Source organism: Trachemys scripta, chromosome 2 (assembly GCF_013100865.1).
Source record: "Trachemys scripta elegans isolate TJP31775 chromosome 2, CAS_Tse_1.0, whole genome shotgun sequence".
In the NCBI taxonomy this organism is placed as follows: Eukaryota; Metazoa; Chordata; order Testudines; family Emydidae; genus Trachemys; species Trachemys scripta.
Window position 1 is genome coordinate 260,118,430 of NC_048299.1, and position 25,215 is coordinate 260,143,644.

A 25,215-nucleotide genomic window follows, 5' to 3' on the forward strand; every position below is an offset into this window, starting at 1 on the left:
CAAGCCACTGCCGCAGCAGCTGGGAGCCCGGGCCCTTTTAAATCACTGGCCCCAGGGCAGCTGCCGGTCAGAGCCCGGAGGGGGCAAAAGGGGCAGCGACGTTAAAGCGTTTAACGTGGCTGTGTACAGGCCGGTACCAGCTTCTTACCACAGTACCAACCCACTTTCACCCCTGCTCCTGAGCGACGTAGCTAGGTCAACCCAACTGTTTTGTGTAGACCAGGACTAGCCAAATGGTCACTCGTACTGCCTGCTAAGTGGGCTCTTGCTCCTGCTCATTACTTAACATTAAATCATGTATGATGGTAACTTTTTCCAATTGACCTGTAGCTGGTATGGCATGATGAATCTGGTGACCGCATTTATGGCATATTATAAAAGTCACATGTAAGAGCCAGGAATGGGGAAACATTTGAGATAGTCAGATGTTGTAAGATTAAACATTTGGAATGTCAGGACCAACCCTGCAGTCCTTGCTCAAGCAAAACTCTCAGTAACGTCAGTGGGCGTTTTAGCTGGGAAAAGGCTGCAGGATTGGGGCCCATAATCAGATTTCTGTAGGCTGGAATTCAAATAAAAGGTTTTATATTTATAAATGAAAAGCTTTCTCTATTGTAGAAGTGGACACGTCCTCTGGGATGTTTGACATTTCCAGACAAATCCCACTCTGACATTTCTTGCTTATACAGAATGGATTATAGTTAGTTCCCAGGCCAGTTTCCCTGGGGGAGTGGAATAATCTACCATTACATTGTTAAATTCTGCTAGATCAACCCAGCAGAGACTTTTTCTATAGGCACCTCTGAAAGGTTAATAGGTAATTGCATAAGCAGACAGGCATATATTCATACAAATCAGAGATGAAAAAGTTCCCTTAAGTTGTCATGTCCAAATGCATAGAGTGAGGAACAGGCATGGGGACCTAATTTTCTTGGAACTAATGTTGTTTTTTGTTGTTTTTTTGGCAATGAAAAAAATTGCAACATTTAAACTAATTAAATAAAAACAATTAGACACACAGAAAAAAATGATTGTTGTTCTTTGATTCAACCAAGGTAGAGAAGAAGAGCAATGAGGAAGACTGGACCTTCAGCTGTTAATCCCCAGTCTAGCAAAGCACTGAAATACATGCTTAACTTTAAGCAGATGAGTAGTTCCACTGAAGTATTTGAGGCTATGTGTGTTCAAAGTTAAGCATATGCTTAAATTCACTGCTTGATCAGAGGCAAGCATAAATGTATGGGGTCATTCACATTATATTAATATTCTGTTTATCATCTGGAACATCCTGAATGAGCAAGTGTAAGCAGTTTGCACCATGCTTTAATATACATACCGTAATATGTTTGTATCAGTGGCTGTGGTAATGAATCAGGGTTAACTGATGATACAATTATTAATCCTCTGTAGAAAATGTGTCCCCAGCTTTCAAAATAGAATAGGTGGGAATTTTTTTTGAGATCTTTGTCAGAAAATGCAGTTTTGCCTATATTGTAACTTTCACAGAAACATTGCTTTTGACAAAACTTTTGCTGAGTTTCTTCGGTCCGGGATGGAATTCCAATTGAGAGGAACCCCTCCCCCTTCCCCTGAATAGCTGATAGCCCAGTGGTTAAGGCAGCTGCAGTGTGGGAGACTTGCGTTCTTTCTCTGACAAAGGCTAGGTCTACACTACGGGGGGTTGACCTAAGATACGCAACTTCAGCTTCGACTTACCTGGCTGTGAGGACGGCGACGAGTCGACCGCTGCTGCTCCCCCGTTGACTCGCTGTGGTGGAGTTCCGAAGTCGACGGCAGAGCGATCGGGGATCGATTTTATCGCATCTACACTAGACGCAATAAATCGATCCTCGATAGATCGATCGCTACCCTCCGATCCAGCAGGTAGTGAAGACGTGTCCTGATTCAGAGCAGAGACTTGAATCTAGGTCTCCCTTGTCCCCGCTGAGTGCCCTCACCACTGGGCTAGTAGCTATTGTGGTGTGTCTCTTGCTCTTGTTTTTTCATGAAACATTTTGAATGCTCTCATTTTTGTTACACCTTGGAACAAAAACAAGGCTCAACGCTTTGAAATTGTTCGCAAAATCAAATTCTTGTTTTCTGGCCAGCCCTGCTTTACCATTAAAGAGTACATGTTCCTGGGAACAGAGTAATTTCGGAAAATAATTTGGAGCACAGCTGTCAGACAAGATTCACCCACTGAGCTATGACAAATATCTAATTATCTGGAAACTTGGCCATAAGTAATATGTGATTTCAGCTCTTTATCACAATCTTTACAATAGCTCTACTAACAGCATCTGTGGTAGATGAAAAGGAGGTATGGGCTGGGGAGCTGAGACATTGCTGAATATGGAACACACACAAACCAAAAACCCAGGCAGAAAGGAAATGTCCATTTAATTGACATGAGAATGTTCTCTTGGCAGTGCTTTGTAATGTGGCAAAAGAAAATTGTTAAATAGTGAGCACAGCAGACTAAGGTCTTTTATTTTGTTTCCTCCCCACCTCCCTCTCTCAGATATCCAGATAGCTGCTGCCTTATGGAGGATGAGTCCAAGCTCCCAGTCATCAAGATGACATCCAGATGCCAAATCCCCAATAATCAATATTGCATCCAGATTGGGTGCATTGCCAGGAGAAAGTCTCACATATCAGCTCTGCAGTCAAGCCTAGCCATAACTTTGTGACGGTAATGCTGCTCTGTAATAACTTATGAATGCTGTATGTAACCTGGTGATTGGGATGTTTACTGTATGAATGTATTGGTTTATTTTTAATAGAGGACTGTAAGGGAAAACATGCAGGAAGGAGACAGAATGGCTGCAGATGAGTTGCTTCTCCACAAACACTTGAGGGTTGTTAAGAGACAATGTCTGACAGGAAGAAGCATGAGATTAAAAGGACACTAGCAGTTTACAAAGGGACTCTCAAGAAAGTTGGGGAGTTGTTCTGGGGAACTAAACTAAATCACAGGCACCCTTTGGGGCATCTGAAGAAATCTGAAGTCTGCCTAGATTAGCATCCAGGGATGATGAGCCTTTAGATAGGATCTATGTAACTTTCACATTTTTCTCTAAATGTTTTGTTCCTACTGTTAAAATAAAAAGTACTTTGGTTTTAAGAAGACTGCTTTGACAGGGCACTGCTTTGCCACTGGGCATAGACTTCCGAAGGGAAGCACTGAAGCTGTCTGACCTCAATCAGACCTATTGGGTGAGACCAGTTGGTACACAGGGTGTTGTAGCCCAAGACCTGGAATTTTACTGTAGGAGAGGTAAAGGCACAAGGACTGAACCTGGGGGGTTAGCTCAGAGATACCAGAAAGGGGACACAGTGCAGCTAGTCCTGTAACTGTGCCGTATTGTTGGCAAGCTTCTTCGAAGATTGACATTTAATTTTTCTAACCATCCACTTTTCTCAATTGAATTGTACAATTTGAGTCTGCTTAATTATGACACAAAAGTTTCCATAAAATTAAAAGCGAGTAAGAAATAATTAAGCTGTAAAATATGCCAGCTTTGATAATGATTGTCCCTTTATTCTTACAAGCAGTTAAACAGAGGAGTTAAACAATTAATTACACATATAAATGTGTCCCAGTATCTCAGATCTTAATCGTTCCTAGCTTTAAAAAAACCCCAAACTTCATTTTACCCTTTTAAACACTAATATTCATGACATTTGTCTAACAAAGCAGCACCTGTATGGCCCAAGGTTGTACATTACATATGTCTGTAAGTTTTTCCAAATGACTGGTGCACAACAGGCTTTATCTAGTCCATCAGTGTGCATAATGTGTGACCCTCAAGAGTGAAAAGAGGATGTTATGAGTCTGGGTAACAGGAACTATACCGTGCATATTAATATCAAAAGAATACACTGGTGAAAAGCTGTGAAAAGCTGTAGTTCTGTGTGTGTCACTTCTCCCACTACATGTGTATCTGTACAAACACCACTGTCTTCTAATGCCGGAAATGCCAGATTTGATCAGTGTGCAAGAAAGTGAGAGAGATTAATATCTTGTTCTCTGGTGGCTAAATACAACGACTCGACTCAAGCTACATTACTGTAGGTGTTCAGATACTAGTAGGAGCTCAGCTACTATGGTGATGGTGCCATTATGAGAGCCTGCATTGATAGATATCGATGTCTTGAAAGTGTGTACGTGAGAGGGAGCTTGAGAGATTGAGTATATCACACTCCAGTGGTTGCAGCCTACAGAGGCAATAATACTGTCACACAGGTGATACTGTTAATAATATTTAATGCAGCTCACTAAGGACTTGTACCTGATTAAGGACTTTGGGATTAAGTTTTTAGATATTTTCAGTTATGTTCAGCTATACAGACGTTATTATTTTCGGACAGAACTGTGGTTTGGAAACTCTCCACTCTTTTGAAAAACCATATTAACAATTTCTCTTATATCTCAGTCTGAAAAATGGCAGGTCATCAAAACCTTTTTTTTTTTTTTAAACACAAAACAAAAACTTGTTTTTTTAAAACATCCTGATAGAAACACCATCAAGCTATCTTGCATAAGCTTTCACTTTCTTCTTTGAAGAATGCATTTCTATTACATGTAAAACAGATGTTGTGAATTATGGTGATCTGTCAATTCAGAAAAAGTCTTAAAGAATAAAGCCACTGGTCTGGATTTATAGCTAAAGATTATTCAGACAGAGAGCCAGACCAATAGACTAGAGAGGCAGCCAAACCAATCGACAAGCAGCTGACATTACCTTTTCTTTCTTTCTGCATGGACTTTGCTCAATCACATATGTAATTAATGATAATCACTTTAGTCCACTTTATCTATAGATTGGAAACTAGGCAACCAATGTACATTAAATCAAAGACATACGGGGTAAAGAGGATACAGCTTGGACACTACATTGCTGAATTAGCTCAGTCATCCATACGCAGGTAAAATAAGCAAAGGCCTACTCTTCACTAGAAAAGGCTTGTTGGTATAGCTATATGGTAGACATATACCGGTAAACTTTCTTATTGTAGATGTAGCTTATACTGGCTTTTATTAGTATCACTTATACTAGTTTCCCTGAATGAAATAAGCTATACCATCAAATTCATTTTGCTAGGATCTACGCTAGGATTTTTCCCACTATAGAAATATCTTTTTTTAAATCACCTCTTAACCAACATTCCTATACTGTCAAAAGTTAAGTGTAAACCTGACCAAAGTAAGGCAAGAATCGCATCTGTAATTACAAGAACTGTGTAACATCTTAAATGAGGTTCGGGTCAATCTCTATAAATATATAGTGAAAATAGGCCAAATTCTCTGCTGGTGTGGTGTTTTTACTCTGTGGTTGACTTTCATGTTTGTCTGCACTATAAATTAATAAATACCAGAGCTGGCTGGAAAATGTTGACAAAAAAAGGGGGGGGAGGGAAAGACACTAATTGTTGTAATTTCTCCCCCATTTTTCAACAGGCTCTAATGATTACTTTAAAATGGATGTGCTATGCTTATTAATTATAAAAATAAATATGGGTTTTAGGTTTACAGGTTCTCTCTGGTTGCATTTTTCATTACAGGTGGATTCAGAATGCAAAAAAATTCTGATAAATGCTGATTATTCATTTCTGAAGTATTAACCGTTTAACCATTATTGTATTTGTCCATAAAATGAAATTGCTGACTATTCAGTCTTATTTTCCTTTCGGTGCTTTGTTAATGGTTGGCAATCATTGCTGACTATTCAGTCTTATTTTCCTTTCGGTGCTTTGTTAATGGTTGGCAGTCAGGAAGAGCGGGTGTACTTTGGAGTAGCCAGAAACCACAATTGCTAAGGTTGTATCGTTTTCCTTAAAAATATATGAAAATGGCAAATATAGTACAGAAAAGCAATATTGTGGCCTTTTCCCCATAGCACTTGTAAAATGTGTAACAGTCTGTATTTTCATTAGCTCTATTCTGTAAGTTAGAAGAATAAAACAAAAGCTCCCATATAAAACTTGAGTTTGTGTGATGCAAATTAACTTTATGGACACCTAAACTGATAACCACAGCTGCAGTTTAGAGCTGTCAGGGATTGCTGTGACTGGCAGTTTTCCAGCAATCCTGTCAAGAAACTACTGAAAAGTTCCCCACAAGCAGTTACTCTGTAGCAAACTCCAGAACTGGAATAACCTTGCCATCAGTTTAGCATAAAGTTGCTAAACAAATGAGTTGAAAATTGGATTTTGATTAGCGAGGCTACCACTCTAAAGAGAAATGAGATAAATCATTCTATCAAAGCTCACCACTGTAACAAACTGTAGATTATCCCATTGCCAACAAGGTTTGAAATCTTGATTCAGTATTATTTATTCTAGTTCCCAAATAACATCGTCTTATAAATTTCTTCATCAGTCAAAAAAGTGTTTTAAGTATTACACTGATGATAACATGCACTTGGCAAATTTGGGTGATGCTTCGTTTTACAATTTATTATTATTATTGTGATATCACAAGTGACTGAAGTAAGATATAAGTATGTAACTGAGTGGACAGATCTATTAGGGCTTGTGAGGGGAACCTTTTTGAGGGTAATCTCCCTATCGCAGTGCTGGGTTTGCCTCTAAAAACACCTGTGAGACAAGAAATGCAATCACTGAGTGGGAGAAAATGGTCTTGAGTTGATTGTCCCATACCATTGAAGTCAATGGGAATTTTACATTGAGTTCAGTGGGAGCAAGATCAGGTCCTTTCACATCTTTCACATCAATGAAGGGTCCAGTTTGTTTCTGTCCAAACACCTTTGCCTACCTTAGCTCCAGACCTATAACTACAGTTTTGTATTAAATGAGGTTTATGTTTGAAGAAGAGATGTGAGACCTGCCTTATGACTGGCCAATGCAGGTGCAGGAGACAAGTAGGAATAGTCAGTTCTGGAAACAACTAAACTGATTGTTTTTCTTTTTTGATTCTGTTGCTCATGGGAGACTTCTTAACACCTAGTAAACCAGCATCTTGGTACAAACAGAGACAAAGAAAAAGGGAACATGCAAAAGTGGTTTGCTAGGAACTGCTTCTGTTTATTCCCCATTTCTCATTTACCACAAAATATTGCATCAGACCATATTCCATTCCATTTCCCGTTTTATAAAAACTATTTGGTAATCAGTACTGTGAAAATGTGTAAAGGAATTGAGTCAAATTAAAAATAAGTAACAATTCTTATCTTTTTGCTATGAAAATAAAAAGAAACGAGATGTGATTAATCCTGGAAACTGTCATCATTATTAAATTCTCAACCGTTGAAATCAGGAATCTGCATACACTTCATTTTTAATTCGCTCTCACGCTCAGAAATCAATGAACCCTTCTGGTTTGTGCTGAGTGATTTACTGACATGACCCCATGTTTGCCACTTTGATCAGTGGACGTTCAATCAGATAAGCTTTTGTGTCTGAAACATGTCTATTTTCTGCTCTTAGTATATGACAAAGCTTTTATCTAATGCCCCAATTCTGCCACCCCTACTCACATTGAGTACTTCAATTTAGGACAGAAAAAGGCTGAACTTTAGCTTAGATAGCTTGTCCTATAAGATGTCTCTGGTTTTGAAAACCTATGATGAACTAATGGAAACCTGTATGGCAGGTGGCAAAAAGCAATTCACTATGTGCTTGATTCAGCTAGGTATTAATCACCCTGATTAGTGGTGTCCCTAATTAAGGCACACCAATTAGAAAATTGGACTGTTCAGGCCCAATTCACCAGTAGTAATTCTGTTAAATCCAGCGCTTGCTTGTGTCACAGGTGAATTTGGAGCCTGAATTGAAAATAGTGATGGGTGACTGTTGTTTTAACCAGGGCCGGCTCTAGGTTTTTTGCCGCCCCAAGCAAAAACTTTTTGGCTGCCCCCCACCCCAGCCCTGGGCTCCGCTCCGCAACTCCCTGGCCGCCCCAGCCCTGGGTCCACTGGTAACTCGTTCCCAGGGCGGGTCATTCAGCAGGAATTTTGGATGTGCACAGAACACAGACAGGATTGGTTCCCATATGGTTACAGAACTGCAGTAAAGTGGAACAATTTTCAGCTTGTGTGATTGGAGGATATTTGGATGCATATTATCAGACTGTCCTACATAAATGAGGAAAAGTTGAGGTGCCTTTATTATTCTTTTGTTCCACTCTTTATTTCTATGGGGAATTTGCCAATGCAATATCACTGTCTTCCTTTTAAACAAATAAAACTTAAAAAAAAAAAAAAAAGGCAATGGCTGTTGAAAATAGCAATTCCAGTCCTAAAAACCACTGGGAAGCATTTCTTGCTCAATTTTATTCTACTTTTTCTACAGCAAGTTACAGTGGATCAGTATATTTGATTTGGGAGAAATGAAGTAACAGCTGCCCAAATTGAGCTTGAGCACTCCTGAATTTTGAGGGTTCAAATCTGGAAGGCAGGTGCTAGATTCCCTTTCTGAATATTGGCTAAATCTGGAAAGGAAAAGTCAATTTCTGCTTCCATGGCTCAGAAGTGGAAATCCTCCTACGTGCCTGGTACTGTATCTAAAGCTGCCCAAGTCCTCTAGCAGAGCCTCCCCTCCCTTACTTTTCATTTTAAATTCTAGTGGGATCCATGTACCTCCCTTGCTAGGCTTCAGATAGAGGGGGCACTGTCTATTTAGTCCACCCAGTTCCTTCTTTGGGGGCTGCAAGGTGAGGTCACACCAGTATCCCTAATCCAGTCTGGGGATGTCTTCTGAAGGGGATATCTGGGCCAAAGCCTTCTACTCCTTGGGCTGGGCACAATTGTCCCCCACTCACAGTGCCACCCCCTTCTAGCAGCCACCTCTCCATCCACAGCAAGCTGCAGCATGGGTCAGCTACCTCACTCCCTCCCCCTCCCTTTCCTGTTGATAGCTGCCAAGGGATTGCTGGGAAACGTAGTTCTTTCCCTGCTCCAGGGCTGGCTCTATAGACAGGGAGCTAGGCAAGGAACTACGGCTCCCAGGGTCCTGTGGGTTCTCTGCTTGTGCAGCCGGCCCCCAAGCAAAAAAAAAAAAAGACGGCCCAAATGCCGGCCCCTGTAAATGTGCTGCCCCAAGCACCTGCTTGCTTTGCTGGTGCCTAGAGCCGGCCCTAGTTTTAACTGAAAGTGTTCATGATGCACCGCTACCATCAAGTCCAGTAATCCACATGACACGCTGTCATATACACTGGAAGTGGTGCCTGTAGATGAGCATTTGTGTGTGTGATGCAGTGACCTTTGCAGCTTGAAGGCCGGACATATTGTTAAAAAAAGTAAAAGGGCCAGACTCAATACATGAACTAATGAGGCTCAGGCACAGTGAGGCACACTCTTATCCTGCCATCCCTAGGGTTCCTACCGCCTGGCGGGGAAGTAAGTGATAGAGCAGCTAGAGCTCCTCCCTTCTCTCCTTCCTCCCTTGTGATGCATTAGGCTGCCAACAGAAGATGCTTGCTGAGCAGCTGCTGCAGGGAATGGAAGGCAGCTGTTCAGATGTTCCTGGCTCATGCCAGAGCTGCTACCAGGGCTGCAAGGGAAGTAGTGGGAGGCAGTAAATCTAATGTCAGTTTTCTTCTCAACACATGTGAAGGCCGCAGTTTAGAGCCTTGGACTATGTCTATGCTGTGACTGGGAGAGAGCCTCCCATCCCAGATAGATAGACTTGTGCTAATTCTGGTTAAGTTTCTGTGCTAAAAATAGCAGTGTGTGGATGGTGCTGCACAGGCAGTGGCTTGGGCTAGTTGCCCAAGTCTGAGCCCATCTGATGCCCTGGGTCTGAGCTCAGGTGGCTAACCTGATTTGCCACCTGTACTGCTGCATCCACACAGCTATTTGAGCAAGCTACCGTGAGCGGAGCTAGCTCAAGTCTGTCTACCCTGGACTATAGACTGACCTTTGTGGGTCACCAGTGGCCTCTGGACATTACTTTAAAGCAAGGTACAGGCTGAAAAACACTACATGGAATATCAGTCATAATGAGTGCAAGTTACATCTGTCCCCTGAAGAGAGATGAGCCAAATCCTGAGTTCCTTAGTCCAGGAGGATTGTTCCCCTGCATCTACACACACGATCTATGCCCTCTATCTAATCTTAACCTCCCCTGTACGGAGGTGAGAGGAGCACCAGAGTCTGAAATAGCATGGACAATGGTTTTGTACAGTCTGCACTACCACATACACCATCTCCAGTATCTACTCAGGGGAACCCATGAAACAAAACCATTTTCAGTAGCAAATGATCCTCCCACTGCAGACAGGCTTGTATGATGAAAGGCTTTATTTTCAGGGGGATTTCCTGAAGTTAAGGCAAGCAAAGTTTTGGACAAAGCATTAGGAAAATTTCTTAAACACAAGAACAATGGACAGTGGCATAGGCTATCCAAGGGAGGTGGTCACAATCACGGCCATGTAAGACAAATAAGTCATTAGCAGGAACAAGGGAGGGAGTAGTCCTACAAAATACAAGGGGTCACCAAAACTGGATGACCTGAATGTTATGGTGTTTTGTTTCCTCTGGCCAAAGACTCTGTACTTCTATGACTAATGTCTTAATGAAAACATGTGTTCATGCTCTCACATCACACTGATTATGAATTGATTTTAAATAAGTGAGCCAGGGAGTCATCTCCATATACAATTTGCAACGTTAATGATTTATGCTCTACCCAGGAATATCATTATCGGGTGACTAAAAACATGCTGCGTTTCACTCTGGGCGGTGTTCTGAGTGCAGTTCTAGGAACATAAAGTTAAGGAGGACCACAGTGGGTGAGCCCAAACTTGTCTGAGCAGCCTCGTTTGAGGCTGCAGATGCACGTGTATTCCTGATGCTGCTTCTCCCTTTTGCCTGTTGCCCCAGTCTTGTGTATAAGGTCTTGCTGTACCAGTTTTACATTTTGTCATTTGACAGTGTTTTTGTTTTATCTGCCTTTCTTATTCAGAACACAATAATAAAATAAGAACTTGCCCATCTGTTTAGAGCTGTATTTCTGTGGTATATTTCCCATTGTTTCTCCCCACTATTTGCTATTAAGCACTTATGGATACATTGCAAGGGACTGTCTTTTAATATTTGCTGTATAATTATAGTCTTGTTGGTCCCAGTATAATAGAGAGACCAAAAAAGAGCCTGGGAGCTTAAATTCATAACTCACTTGACACTAAAATTCAGACTGAATAGAGGCACTGGATTTATAACTTATTACAACAATCTGTAACCCACTAACTCTCCTTTTTCATCCTATGACTGCAGAGGTGTTAACGGGCCACTCTACCTTGAATGGTCCCTTAAAATGTGTGCTAACTTTGTATGCTAAACTACCTGTTCCACATTTAGATGTGATGCTTGGAGCACCTTTCCCAGACCTGAAGAAGAGCTCTGTGTGGCTCAAAAGCTTGTCTCTCATCAACAGAAATTGGTCCAATAAACTATATTACCTCACCCTCTCTGTCTGTCTTTTAACATGTGTCATAGGTTGAGCTGTTTCAGGTATTTTTTGATTACATGTTTTTTCTGTTGAAAAATGTTGATTCACCAAAATCACAATTTTTTTCAGAACAATACCAACTTCAGTGAAAATTTCCTTAGAAAAGGTAGGTTTCTCAGGCCTGGTCTACACTATGAGTTTAGGTCGAATTTAGCAGCGTTAAATCGAATTAAGCCTGGACACGTCCACAAGATGAAGCTCTTTTTTTCGACTTAAAGGGCCCTTTAAACCGGTTTCTTTACTCCACCTCCGACGAGGGGATTAGCACTGAAATCGGCCTTTGCGGGTCGGATTTGGGGTAGTGTGGACGGAATTTGACGTTATTGGCCTCTGGGAGCTATCCCACAGTGCTTCATTGTGACAGCTCTGGACAGCCCTCTCAACTCAGATGCACTGACCAGGTAGACAGGAAAAGCCCCACGAACTTTTGAATTTGATTTCCTGTTTGCCCAGTGTGGAAAGCACAGATGACTATGCAGAGCTCATCAGCACAGGTAACCATGATGGAGTCCCAGGATCGCAAAAGAGCTCCAGCATGGACCAAACGGGAGGTACGGGATCTGCTCGCCATATGGGGAGACGAATCAGTGCTAGCTGAACTCCGTAGCAGTAAACGAAATGGCAAAATATTAGAAAAAGTCTCAAAGGCCATGAAGGACAGAGGCCATAACAGGGACGCACAGCAGTGCCGCGTGAAAATTAAGGAGCTAAGGCAAGCCTACCACAAAGCCAGAGAGGCAAACGGAAGGTCCGGGACAGAGCCGCAAACATGCCACTTCTACGCGGAGCTGCATGCCATGCTAGGGGGGTGCAGCCACCACTACCCCAACTGTGTGCTTTGACTCCATCAATGGAGAATCACGCAACAGAGGAGCAGGTTCGGGGTACGAGGAAGATGATGATGAAGACAATGAAGATAGCTCACAGCAAGGAAGCGGAGAAACCGGTTTCCCCAATAGCCAGGATATGTTTATCACCCTGGACCTGGAACCAGTAACCCCCGAACTCACCCAAGGCGTGCTCCCAGACCCTGAGGGCACACAAGGGACCTCTGGTGAGTGTACCTTTATAAATATTGCACATGGTTTAAAAGCAAGCGTGTTTAATGATTAATGATTAATTTGCCCTGGCAATCGCGTCCAGGACAGCTACTGGAAAAGTCTGTTAACATGTATGGGGATGGAGCGGAAATCCTTCAGGGACATCTCCAGAAAGCTCTCCTTCATGTACTCCCAAAGCCTTTGCAAAAGGTTTCTGGGGAGGGCTGCCTTATCCTGTCCACCATGGTAGGACACTTCACCATGCCAGGCCAGTAGCATGTAGTCTGGAATCATTGCATAACAAAGCATGGCAGCGTATGGTCCCAGTGTTTGTTGGCATGCAGACAACATCCATTCCTTATCTCTCTTTGTTATCCTCAGGAGAGTGATATCATTCACCGTCACCTGGTTGAAATGGGGTGATTTTATTAAGGGGACATTCAGAGGTGCCCGTTCCTGCTCGGCTGAACAGAAATGTTCCCCACTGTTAGCCACACAGTGGGGGGAAGAGGTGAAGTGATCATCCCAGAGAACTGGGTGTGTGTAGCGGGGTAGTTGGGTTTGTGCTGCATGTTAACCCGGAAACTGCAGGCCCTCCTTTTACATTGCAAATCCATTTTAAATGGCCAACCCAACGAGTGCTTGGTATGAGAAATGAGGGCGCTACTGTTTGAAACCATTCCCACATGTTAAGAAGGTTAAAAAAGCCAAAAGACTGTGGCTTACCATGGCTGCCTGCAAGCCGAAATCTGTTGCTTGGCACTGCGTGAGTGATCTCTTACACCAAACCGGCAGGCCCTCAACATAAGAGGAAAAATGCGACCTTGTAATGAAAGCACATGTGCTGTGTAATGTGAACAGCAAAATTTAACGTGAAAGAGTGTACCCATTGTTCTCTAAAATGTGTCTTTTTTAACCACCTCTCCCTTCTCCTCCACCAGCTGCAAATGTTTCTCCTTCACAGAGGCTAGTGAAGATTAGAAGGAGAAAACGGCGGACTTGGGATATATGTTCTCAGAGCTCCAGATGTCCTCCCACGCTGACAGAGCACAGCAGAATGCGTGGAGGCAGTCAATGTCAGAGTGCAAAAAAGCACAATATGAACGAGAGGAGAGGTGGCGGGCTGAATCGCGGGCTGAAGAGAGCAAGTGGCGGGCTGAAGAGGATAGGTGGCGTCAGCTTGCTGACAGAAGGCAAGAGTCGATGCTCCGGCTGCTGGAGCATCAACCTGATATGCTCCAGCGTATGGTTGAGCTGCAGGAAAGGCAGCAGGAGCAGAGACCGCTGCTACAGCCCCTGTGTAACCAAGTTCCTCCCAAGTTCCATAGCCTCCTCACCCAGACACCCAAGAATGCGGTGGGGGGGCCTCTGGCCACCCAGTCACTCCACCCCAGATGATTGCCCAAGCATCAGAAGGCTGGCCTTCAATAAGAGTTAAAGTTTTAAAGTTTTAAACTGCAGTGTGTCCTTTTCCTTCCCTCCTCCCCACCCCTCCTGGGCTACCTTGGCAGTTATCCCCCTAGTTGTGTGATGAATTAAGAAAGAATGCATGAATGTGAAGTAACAATGACTTTATTGCCTCTGCAAGCAGTGCTCGAAGGGGGGAGAGGGAGGGTTCATCAAGGAGAAACAAACAGAAGTTTCAAACTGTAGCCTGGCCAGTCACAAAACTGGTTTTCAAAGCTCCTCTGATGCGCACCGCACCCTGCTGTACTCTTCTAACTGCCCTGGTGTCTGGCTGCGCATAATCAGCGGCCAGGCGATTTGCCTCAACCTCCCACCCTGCCATAAATGTCTCCCCCTTACTCTCACAGATATTGTGGAGCGCACAGCAAGCAGCAATAACAATTGGAATATTGGCTTCGCTGAGATCTATCCAAGTCAGTAAGCTATGCCAGTGCGCTTTTAAACATCCAAATGCACATTCTACCACCATTCGGCACTTGCTCAGCCTGTAGTTGAACAGGTCCTGACTACTGTCCAGGCTGCCTGTGTACGGCTTCATGAGCCCTGGCATTAAGGGGTAGGCTGGGTCCCCAAGGATAACGATAGGCATTTCAACATCCCCAACGGTTATTTTCTGGTCCGGGAAGAAAGTCCCTTCCTCCAGCTTTTGAAACAGACCAGAGTTCCTGAAGACGCGAGCATCATGTACCTTTCCCGGCCATCCCACGTTGATGTTAGTGAAACGTCCCTTGTGATCCACCAGGGCTTGCAGCAGCATTGAAAAGTACCCCTTGCGGTTTATGTACTCGGTGGCTTGGTGCTCCGGTGACAAGATAGGGATATGGGTTCCGTCTATCACCCCACCACAGTTTGGGAATCCCATTGCAGCAAAGCCATCCACTATGACCTGCATGTTTCCCAGAGTCACTATCCTTGATATCAGCAGGTCTTTAATTGCATTGGCTACTTGGATCACTGCAGCCCCCACAGTAGATTTGCCCACTCCAAATTGATTCCCGACTGACCGGTAGCTGTCTGGCGTTGCAAGCTTCCACAGGGCTATCGCCACTTGCTTCTCAACTGTGAGGGCTACTCTCATCCTGGTATTCTGGTGCTTCAGGGCAGGGGAAAGCAAGTCACAAAGTTCCATGAAAGTGCCCTTACACATGCGAAAGTTTTGCAGCCACTGGGAATTGTCCCACACCTGCAACACGATGGGGTCCCACCAGTCTATGCTTGTTTCCCGGGCCCAGAATTGGCTTCCACGCCATAAACCTGCCCCAGTAACACCATGATTTGCACATTGCTGGGGCCTGTACTTTGTGAGAGGTCTATGTCCATGTCAATTTCCTCATCACTCTCGTCGCCACGCTGCAATTGCTGCAATCGCCTCCTTGCCTGGTTTTGCTTTGGCATGTTCTGGCTCTGCATATACTCCAGGACAATGCGCGTGGTGTTCATAGTGCTCATAATTGCCGTGATGATCTGAGTGGGCTCCATGATCCCAGTGCTATGGCATCTGGGCTGAAAAAAGGGGCAAAACTATTGTCTGACGGAGGGAGGGAGGGGCGAGTGACGACATGGCTTACAGGGAATTAAAATCAACAAAGGTGGCTGTGCATCAGGGAGAAACACAAACAACTGTCACACAGAATGGCCACCCCAAAGATTGAACTCAAAATCCTGGGTTTAGCAGGCCTTTGATTTCACGGAGAGAGGGGGAAGCAAATGATACAGAACAAATCTGGTCTATCTTTTTTTTACATCTTAAGCTGGCAGCAGACGGTGCAGCATGACTGATAACCATTGGCATCTTCTGGGTGCTTGGCAGAAAATGCTGTATTACGACTGCTTGCCATCATCGTCAAGATGGTTCAATAGGACTGCCGGCAGGACTGAGTCTCCAGGAGACAAAACATGTCTGCCCAGGTGCCTCTGACTGAACTCACTGAGGAATATGACGATGATGGATACCAATCATAATACACCATCCACTGCCAAAAGGCAAGGAGCTGCTGCTGTATAGCAATGCAGCCCCACATCTGCCAGCACCCAGATAGCCGATGACGGCTACCAGTCATACTGCACCGTCTACTGCCAAAAGGCAATTAGCTGCTGCTGTGTAGCAATACAGTACCACGTCTGCCAGGACCCAGATGACATATGGTGACGCTGAGCTGAGCTGAGCTGAGCTGAGCGGGCTCCATGCTTGCTGTGGTATGTTGTCTGCACAGGTAACCTAGGTAAAAAGGTGCGAATCGATTGTCTGCCGTTGCTCTGACGGAGGGGGAGGGGCCTGACGACATGTACCCAGAATCCCCCGCAACACTGTTTTTGCATCATCAGGCATTGGGATCTCAACCCAGAATTCCAATGGGCATCGGAGACTGCGGGAACTGTGGGATAGCTACCCACAGTGCAACGCTCTGGAAGTCGACACTAGCCTCGGTACTGTGGACGTGGTCCGCCGACTTAATGCACTTAGAGCATTTTATGTGAGGACACACACAATCGACTGTATAAAACTGATTTCTATAAAACCAGCTTCTATAAATTCGACCTAATTTCATAGTGTAGACATACCCTCAGATCCAGAATGGAATTTCTGATCAAAACCAGGGAGAGAACCTCCCCAGAGCAGTCAATAACTTCATGGTAAGGCCATTCAGTTAGTATGGTGAAATATGGTAGAGTCGGAATTAGAACCCACGTTTCATGGATTCATAGATTCTAGGACTGAAAGGGACCTCAAGAGGTCATCGAGTCCAGTCCCCTGCCCTCATGGCAGGACCAAATACTGTCTCGACCATCCCTGTTAGACATTTATCTAACCTACTCTTAAATATCTTCAGAGATGGAGATTCCACAACCTCCCTAGGCAATTTATTCCAGTGTTTAACGACCCTGACAGTTAGGAACTTTTTCCTAATGTCCAACCTAGACCTCCCTTGCTGCAGTTTAAGCCCATTGCTTCTTGTTCTATCCTTAGAGGCTAAGGTGAACAAGTTTTCTCCCTCCTCCTTATGATACCCTTTTAGACACCTGAAAACTGCTATCATGTCCCCTCTCAGTCTTCTCTTTTCCAAACTAAACAAACCCAATTCTTTCAGCCTTCCTTAATAGGTCATGTTCTCAAGACCTTTAATCATTCTTGTTGCTCTTCTCTGGGCCCTCTCCAATTTCTCCACATCTTTCTTGAAATGTGGTGCCCAGAACTGGACACAATACTCCAGTTGAGGCCTAACCAGCGCAGAGTAGAGCGGAAGAATGACTTCTCGTATCTTGCTCACAACACACCTGCTAATGCAACCCAGAATCATGTTTGCTTTTTTTGCAACAGCATCACACTGTTGACTCATATTTAGCTTGTGGTCCACTATAACCCCTAGATCCCTTTCTGCCATACTCCTTCCTAGACAGGTTTCCTACGTCTCAGGTGAATAGCCAAACCACCAGGTTATTAGTTATTCTAGGGGAAAGGGAAGCATGTCTCTCTCTCATGCTGAATTATTTTTAAAACCAGAAAATGTCTCTAGTTCATCCCAATGCACAATGGAAAAATTGGTGAAATCTCAAAAAGTTTTGTGGGATGAGAAAGTGTTTGCTTACCCAGCTCTCATTACAGGGTAAGTTGGCCCTTTAAGGGTGTTGGAGTTCAACTTCACCCTGTGTCGAGATCAAACCACCTCCCCAGGTGAAGGGAATGAGCCTGGAGTCCCACTGGAGAAGCTCATGACTCAGAACCAGGCCTGCTAGGATCTAAAGGGCAGCCTGAATTCAGAGAGAGATGAAAGGGATTGGAGAGATTTTCCTGAGGGCTTGTCTTCATGTACAGAAGACGCTACACCGCTGACAGGAAAGCTTCTCCCATTGGTGTAGTTGATCCACATCTCCAAGAAGCGGTAACTATGTTTCTTAGAGAAGCTTTCCCATTGGCATAATGCTATCTACATGGGGCAGTTAGGTTACATTGCTCAGGGGTGTGGATTTTTCACACCCTTGAGCATAGGTTGCATGTAATGGAGTCTGGAGGAGGTTGTGCTGCTGGAGGGGGGGGGCAGTGGAGGATTTGGGGCCCACAGAAAAATCTCGCCCTACCACAGCCCCGGGGCTGGAGGAGCTGTCATTCCCTGCCATGGCCCTGGAGCTTTTCCAGTCTCAGGGCCGCAGCGGGCGGGGGGGAGTCGGGAGAGGAGCCTCAGGATGGGAGAGGCGGAGTGGGGGTGGAACGGGTGCCATGGGCAGAAGGGGCGGAACAGGGGAGGGGCTCCAGGCTCAGAGCTGCAGCGAGGGCCAAGAGTTCTGCCATGGTCCCAGCCAAGCCTGAGGGCTCAACCCCAGCCGGGGCTGAGCTCTTGGCTGCTCCCCCATAGCTCCAACCGAGTTCTCAGCCCTCACCCCCACCCTGCCCTGGCTGGGGCCACTGTGGGGCTGAGAGCAGCAAGCCAGGGTGTGGACTCAGACGGAAGAGGTGGGGCAGGAGCCAGCCTTCCCCAGGGGAAGCTTCACCCACTGCCCATGCCCCTGAATGATGTAGTTATACCAGTATAGGTCTGTAGTGTAGACCTGGCCTAACTTCCCAGGCAGAAGGCTGATTTCACACACACCTGTATTAATTCTATTAAGGTCAAGAAAAGTTACAACAGTGGAAAATCACTGTAAGCGAGATGAGAAACAAATCCATAGTGTGCTACATAGTGATGACAGTGAAGTTACAGGTGGCTTTGGAGTTGTTAAAATGTTACCTGCTCTGAGGTAACTGTTTCTGTCAAATATGAACAATTCCCACTGAAATCACATACATATATTGGCAAAATTTTTCCCTTTTCTTATACACGCTTCCTCTGGTACACATAAGCATCTTTGCTTCAGTCTTGACGCCAGAGTCTCTCCAGCTTTTTTAGCTGTATCCACTTTTGTTCTTTTGACAGCAGTCCAAAAGACAATAAAATAGCCTTCATAGTATAAGTGGTATGTTAAATGGTTGGTTTTGGTTGTTAACTGCCGCAACACAAGCGTGTTTGGAGATCCATTCTTCACATTATTTCAGTATTAATGCTCCTCTCCTTGGTGATCCAGGCTGGGAGTTTTGATAGGAGATACTGTTAAAAACAAACTTCCTCCTATTATTATGTGTTTGTTTGTATTGCAGTAGCACTTGGGAGCCCTGACCGTGGACCAGGACTGCATTGTGCTAAGCGCTGTACAAAGACAGAACAAAAAGATGGTCCCTGCCCCGAAGAGCTGACAAGCCAAGTATAAGACAAAAGAGATGGGGGATACAGATGGGATAGCACAAGGAAACAATGCATATCAGCATGATAAGCAGTGGTCTCAGCACCCCAGCTGCCAACTGTTAAGTTTTCTGTAGGAGTCATGGCAAAGGAGAATTTTAAAGAGAGGTTTGAAGACAGACATATTTCAATCCCTTTGTTTTGTTTACTGGGTGACTCTTTTGCTGTATTTCAGTGCTGGGATTTCTGGGGCCCTTCTTAGAGTTTGAGCCACAGCAGATGAAATTAAACCAGATGCAGAGGGTCCACGCAAGGTCCACTGCATTGCTTTAGCCTCATGATAGGACCCAGTGGGAAGGCCCCCATACCCGATATGTACTGTAGATAGGGTCTATGCTCTTGGTGCAAAGAGACTGATGCAGAGATGGCCATTGAGGAGGAAAGGGTCAGAGTTCTTCCACTGGAGCTTACTGGATTCAGTGGCCCCTTTGCCCCTTCAGAAGAGATGCTGGTACTCCAGTTCATAGGCTGAAATTGGAAGCATAGAAGTGCACTGGTGTAGCCCCACGCCCTACCCTTAGATTGAAGGGGAATTCCATCTTACCTGCCTGCACAAAGCCCAGCAGGTTCCGTTAAGAGCAAATGGGCCAGCTGAATGATCGCTAGCCAAGCTGTGCACAAGATTCACAATGGAACCCGAAACACACACACACACCCCTCACCTAGCATCAGGTTTTGTTGCAAACTCCAAACTCAGAACATATCCTTCAAAAGGTTCCCAAAGACAGGGCCGTCCTTAGGGCGGTGCGGGGCCTGGGACAAATCAGCCTCCCCGCTACTCTCCTCGCCATCCACATGGTGTGTCCGCCTGCCTGGCCGCCACTCACCTCTTCACACCCCCCTCGCTTGCTCTCCCACTGCTCACCTCCTCGCCCTCCTGCCCGCCGCTCACCTCCCCCCAGTCCATCCGGCGCACGCCCCCGTCCGCCCGACCGCCACTCTCCTCCTCACCATCTGCTCGCCAGGCTCCTCATTCCATCCCGCCTATCCGCCTGCCACTCGCCTCCCCGTTCGCCTCCTCACCCCACTCGCCCACCCACCTCACCTCCTGCCTGCCTCCTCACCTGAATATTGGGACAAATGGCATCCCGATCATACATCAGTTGTGACATGGGACAAAAGGCTAAATATCAGGACAATCCTGATTTTATTGAAGCGCAGAGCCCCCCAAGGCACAGGGCCCGGGGCGGTCACCCCAATTCACCCTACCCAAGTGATGGCTCTGCCCGTAGACACTTTTTGTTCAAACTCCGAACAGAAACTCGGAGGCTAGGGAGTGCAAACCCACATGGACTGAAACAGTGCTTAATCTGTGCCAGGGCTTGCCAGGGCCAAGCCCCCGGCACCTCTAGGCTTGGCAGTTCACAGCCTCGGTGCCTCTAGGCTTACCACATCTGTTGTGAAAGTAAAAAAAAAGTAAAAAAAATTGCTTGAGCCCTGGCACCTCTTTCATTACAAATTAAGCACTGGACTGAAACCATTACACCAATACCTTTAGAAACGAAACCACTGGCACTAATGGGAAGCTTAGGAAGTTTTAGGAGTATGTTCATGAGAATCAGTGTGAAAACTGATGGACATCACAGCTTCTGCTCAGCATTTTCAGCAAGGATGTTATTGTTTGGAGGTGGGGGCTGTTCTCGTTATCTGCTAATGATAAGAACTCTGCTGGAAGAAATAAAAACTGCATTTAGGAGCCAACACTGTGAGGTGCTGAGCGCCTGTAAGTCCCATTGAAGTCAATGGGAATTTAGGGCATTCAACACCACACAGGAAGTTCCCCCTGCCTCACAGGATCAGGCCCTAAAGCAGGTGCAGTGTTGTTACAGCTATTGACCCATAGATGTAACAGTCATAAATCCCATAAAGTAGTAGCGTTTGGCAGATCCCATTATTAATTATGCTCAGTTGGCCAACAAAGTAAAACAATACCACTTGTGAGTTAAAATATTAAGTCATATGAAGATTTTCCTGCATTCCAGCCAAAAATTCTCCTAAGCCCTTGTAACAGGCTGACACATCAGATATCCCTTCTGTCCCAAGAGCAAAGAAAGATAACTTTCCCACTGCTGTGCTGTGGGAAACGTAAGCAAAAATCAGCACAGATTTACTTCATTGGATGATAGTGGATTTTTAAAGAATGTTGGGGATTTTTAAAGAAACACCAGCATTTGATCGTTCATGTGGTGCAATCCAGCTAACTGGACTAATCTGAAAACAAGAAAACAACCATTTTTGTTGGTGCTTGAAGGCATGTGGGTGGAATGAAGGTCCTTGCAGATTTATGTGTGAAATTCAAATTTTAGCATTGTGACATGATGTATCTAGATAGGTGTAAATATACATGGAATGGAATGTTCCATTCTATGCATCCGATGAAGTGGGCTGTAGCCCATGAAAGCTTATGCTCAAATAAATTTGTTAGTCTCTAAGGTGCCACAAGTACTCCTGTTCTTTTTATGGAATATACTGGCAGTTATATAGTATCTTTTACATCGGAATCTCAGAGCACTTCACATACTAATTCATTAAAACTCACAACACCCTCTTATTATTGTTGCCCCTTTGACCTGAATGGTCAGCTAGTGTCCAGGGTCTTGTGTCTGGTAGGAGGAAAAATTGATAATACAAGTCAGGTATTTCTTTGGTGTAAAAATGTATACAAAGCCCTGCTTCCCTGAACACAATGGAAACAAACAGCAGGCAGTTTCTTTGCTCATAAATCCCCAGATCTGCCACTCCACAGAGCTCTATGCCAAAGAACATCTGTCCCTCCTTCTCAGGTTCTCACTCACAGCTGCTTCTCCAGGCTCTCTGCCTCTAACACACACATCTCCACAAACCTAAACTCTTAGCCCCCATGTTTTTGATCAAGAAATCCTCTATTAATCTAGCTGAGTTAGCTCTGCTCAGGCCCTGTCAAGTGGCCCAGTGCCTTGGGCAGTAGCCTGCATTGTTTCCACCTATCTCACTACATAAAGGGCTTCAGTTTCTCCTTCCATTGAGCCTTTGATTTTAACTAGGTCTGTGACTGTATTTGGATCAAAGATTCACTTGCTGGCTGCCATTAGTGCCATCCAGCATAACATTATTAATTAGTGCCTAGAAGTTCCAGTCCCTGACTGGGAATCATTGTGTGGAGCACTTCACAACCATGTAGTAAGAAGAAAGTCTTTGCTGCAAAGAGTTTACAATCCTGGTTAACAACACAATGCAACAGGTAGATGAAACAAACAAATAGGCGGATATGGGAAGAGGGACAAAGGTTGTCATCACTATCCACTCATAAAAGCCAGACTCTACCACCTTAAACCGGAATGAAGAGTCCAAGGCAACCGAAGTTCTGCTTGGAAGGGGCCTCCAGCAGCTTAAACTGTCCACAATTCCTACCCTTCCCTTGGGGATCCCACAGCTGCTACAGTCATAAAATGGTGATTAGGAAGGGGGTGAGGCCAGAGCAGCCTGGGGGTACATGACTCAGTGCATTCTCAGGCCAGACCCTACCAGCGATACTCCTAGCAAACCTCAGGCATGATTTAAAGCTATTCTGCCCTGGCAGAACCACCTGGTGAAGGCAGAGGTGCAAACAGATTGATTTATTCCCCCAAGGGATATAGCTATTGACAGTACAGTTTGACTGACCAGTGTGCCTAATATAGTCATGATTATTCAACCTCAAATCATCCTTTTGTCCCACCTCCCTCTTCACCTACTGCCCCATCTTCTTTCCTCCATGTGCCTTCCTTTCCTCCAGCTCCATCCTGAATCACTACCAATTTGGCTTCTGCTTTCTTCAAGCTACTGAAACTGCTCTCACAAGGTCTCTCTTAATAACCTTTTCCTGGCCACATCCAGGGCCTCTAATCTATCCATATTGATACCTCCCCTGCTTTCGACACTGTTGATCACACAGTCCACCTGAAATCTTTTCCTCGCTTGTTTTTTTTTTTTTTTTTTTTTTTTTTGCCCTCTCCTGGTTCACCCACCACTTGTTCCATTAAGAAGTTCCAACCTTTTCTGGTTGGTCTCTCTCTTCCCACTCTCTGAGGTGGTTCCACATGGCTTTTTCTCAGGACAACTTCTTTCTCTCTGGGTGATTTCATCTAGTCACTTGGCTTCCACTTAATAACTCACAAATCTGCCACTTAACTTCTGACCTGACTTCTTCTACCCCATCCAAAATCCTGTCCTGTCTTTCTGATATTTCCTCTTGAGGTTTTGCCATCAAGCAAGCCCAAACAGAACTCCTGATCTGTTCTCACAAGCCCTCTCCATCCTCTCCCCCAGTTCTCTGTCATTGATGACAGTACCTCCATCCTCCCTCTCACTCAGGCCCAGGCTTTGGGAACCATCTTTGATTCCTCCCTCTCTCTTTCTTTGTACATCAAGGACAAGTCCAAATCATGCCTTTTCTCCTTATACAACACTTCTGAGACCCAGTCTTTTCTTTCTGTCCACACAACAAAGGACTTGTCTACACAGAGACTAAGTGCGTGGCAAGCCGAGGTCTGAATCTATAGTGCACTAGCTTGCTGCCTGCTAACTGACCATGTGGACCTTGCTATCACACACTAAAAATAATATAGTTTGCTTTGATGTACAAGTCAGAGTGCATTATGGGACTTTTAATGTGTAGTAGCAGCGTCCACCTAGCCAGTCAGAGGGTAGCAAGCTAGTGTACTGTAGATTCACACCTCAGCTTGCTGCGCACTAAGTCTCCATGTAGACAAGCCCTGAAATTCTCATTCAAACTCATATCATCTCCCATCTTGATTACTATAACCACCACCTCAATGACTGCCCTGACACTCATCTCAGCTCTCTACAGTCTACACAAAATGCATCTCCTAAGATCTTCCATCCTTCAGACCCTGTCACTGCTCTCTTTGAATCCCTCCACTGACTCCCCTTTACTGCTACAGGATGGTCAAGTTTTTAGGGGGCCTTCAGTTCTGCTTCTCTCCGTATATGCATGCTTGCCTCTACTCACAACATGCCACTCCACCCTTTGCGCCAGTGTCTACATCCTGTTTGTCTGCTTTTCCTATAGCTATCTCTGCACTTTCTCCCATGCTGCCACCTACACCTGGAACACTTTTGCTGAGGTCTGGTCTACACCTAAAATAGGCCAACCTAGCTATGTTGCTCAGAGCTGTGAAAAATGTTGCGCCCTGTGCAACATAGTTAGGTTAGCCTATCCCCCATTGTAGACATAGCTAGATTGATGGAAGAATTCTTCCATCTATCTAGCTACTGCCTCTCAAGGGGGCAGATTTATTACAGCAACGGAATAACTCCTTCCATTACTGTAGCAAGTATCTACATTACAGTGCTACAGTGGCATAGCTGATCGTGTCCTGATTGCTTGTTTGGGTGGAAGGGATGGGTGGAATGTTGGGAGGAAGGGTTATAAGATCACTGGATATGAAGCTGGGGAAAGAGGGCTGTATGAGAGTGTGGGTGGGAGAAGGGAAAGTTAGTGAGAGAGGATTTAAGTGAGTTTATCTTCAACAACAAGACATCCATGTAACTAAAGATCTTTGTACCTATCATCACCCTTGTGCCTATGATCACTTTGCTTGTATGTTGTATCTCAAACCTGCATCCATCTTCACCTTATTAGATCATACACTGTATGGGGCAGGAATTGCATCGTCATGTGTTTGGAAAGCATCTCGCATTGGGTGCTTTCGCATTCTAAGTAGTAATAGTGCTAACATTCAGTCCCTGCTATTCATGTAACAGAACGTTAATTGATCAGAGCTCTTTAGTTTCTGGGTTCATTTATCTTCATATTTGATTTGTATTTTTCAATCTCCCTTGTAATATCATCCCTGCTTTTAAAGTGATGATATGATTACTTGTTGTTTTGTTTTTTTAATATCTGGATGAGTAATGAGGCTTGCGTCATGGCAATAATGGGCTGTTACACCCAGGTTGACCTCCATGTGTTTCTTCACTCT